Here is a 2,284-nt window from a genome sequence, read left to right on the forward strand (position 1 = left end):
CAGGGTGCCGGAAAAGGGTCCCAATTGGTTTTTGGTGGCTACAGAGGCTTGCGGCGGCGGAACTCTCGATCTATTGTGCTCTCGGATGTTTTTAGGGTATATGGATATATATAGGCGAAAGAAGTCGATCAGGGGAGCCATGAGGGGCCCACGAGGGTGGGGGCGCGTCCAGGGGGTAGGGCGCGCCTCCCTGCCTTGTGGCCACCTTGAAGCTTCCCTGACGTCTACTCCAAGTCTCCTGGATTGCTTCCATTCCAAAAATAACTCTCCCGAAGGTTTCATTCCGTTTGGACTCCGTTTGATATTCCTTTTCTTCGAAACACTGAAATAGGCAAGAAAACAACAATTCGGGCTGGGCCTCCAGTTAATAGGTTAGTCCCAAAAATAATATAAAAGTTTATAATAAAGCCCATAAACATCCAAAATAGATAATATAATAGCATGAATACATCATAAATTATAGATACGTTGGAGACGTATCAGCATCCCCAAGCTTAATTCCTGCTCGTCCTCGAGTAGCTAAATGATAAAAGAAATAATTTATGAAGTGTGAATGCTAGCAGGTGCATAAGTTTGATCAATGATAATTTCAATCACCTTTTCTAGCATCATTATATGTCATAACAGCAGCTCATCTCATAAAACTTCTCACAATCAAGTAACATGCTATTCACATGTTAAAGCATAGACCATAAACTTTCTTGAAAACTAGCAAACTATGTTCTCAGTCATCAAACAATTGCAATTCATCTTATTTTCAGGAAGGGTTTATGTAAGAGCTTTGATTTATAAAATCCCACATACTCAACTATCATATAGTCTTCCATGATTGCTACCACTCAAAGCATATTTTTGGAACAAATAGCATCGATCGAACACAGAGAAAGATCGGGGCTTAATGTTTTGCCTCCCAACTTACTTATCATATAGATAATTGTCAACAATAATAATTCATGATCAAGTATATTTGAATGGCCATATATGCTTAGATCTTTCCCCATCACATGATGCTTGCCAACTAAAGAGTAGGTTGGAATGAGAAGGAATACTACTGATTCTTGCATAAAAGTAAAAGATAGGCCCTTCGCAAAGGGAAGCAGGGATTTTCAGAGGTGCCAGAGCTCGAAGCTTTAAAACAGAGATGAAAATAATTTTGAGAGGTATGCTTTCATTGTCAACATAACAACCAAGAGTTCCCAATATCTTCCATACTAGATACATTATATTATAGGCGGTTCCCAAACAGAAAGGTAAATATTTTACTCCCCCTCCACCAACAATCACACTCTACGACTTGTCTGAAACAACGGGTGCCATCCAACTATCAACAATCCTGGGGGAGTTTTGTTTAAATTATTTGTGATTTGTATTTGATCTTTTGATCATAGGACTGAGCATCCCAGTTACCAGCCATTTTTCTTGTGAATGATGAGCGAAGTCCACTCATCGTGAGAATAACCCACCTACCATGGAAGATACTGACAGCCCCTAGTCGCTACATGAGCGATTCGGGCATACAAAACAGATTATTATTTGAAGGTTTAGAGTTTGGCAGATGCAAATTTACTTGGAGCGGTAGGTAAATATCGCATATAGGTAGATATGGTGGACACTCATGGAAGAAACTTGGTTCAAGTAATTTGGATGCACAAGCAGTATTCCCGCTTAGTACAGATATTTTGGCTAGCAAAGGATTCTAACTAGCAAGCACACACATGTTGGAGGATCTATAACAATATAACTTCTATACAAATATACCCAATCATAATTCATTATGTTGTCTTCCTTGTCCAATTTCAACTAATTTGCTCAGGTTTGAAAATAATTAATGGGGCACACAATCATAGAAGATGTCTAATATAGTATATTTATATGTGAAATCTCTCTTCCTTCAATATTCTTCCATGAATTGTTCAAGTGACCAATACAATGTTTGCTAACCTTCAATAAATTTACCATCTCTACTTCTTAGATGTGAAGTCATTACTCCCCAAGGGATAAGCATATGAAACATATATAATTTCAGATTTATGATATTCAAATCATTCAACCATTTACTCATAGGATATAAGTGAAGCACACGAGTAAATGACAAAAGACTCCAAAAAGATATAAGTGAAGATCAATGAGTAGTTTAATAATTATGTAGCTATGTGAAGACTCTCTCTCATTTAAGAATTTCAGATCTTGAGATTTTATTCAAATAGCAAGCAAAACAAAACAAAATGACATTTCAAGGATAACACACATCATGTGAAGAAGCAAAAACTTAGGTTCAACCGAT

Source organism: Triticum aestivum, chromosome 7B, assembly GCF_018294505.1.
Source record: "Triticum aestivum cultivar Chinese Spring chromosome 7B, IWGSC CS RefSeq v2.1, whole genome shotgun sequence".
Taxonomy (NCBI): domain Eukaryota; kingdom Viridiplantae; phylum Streptophyta; class Magnoliopsida; order Poales; family Poaceae; genus Triticum; species Triticum aestivum.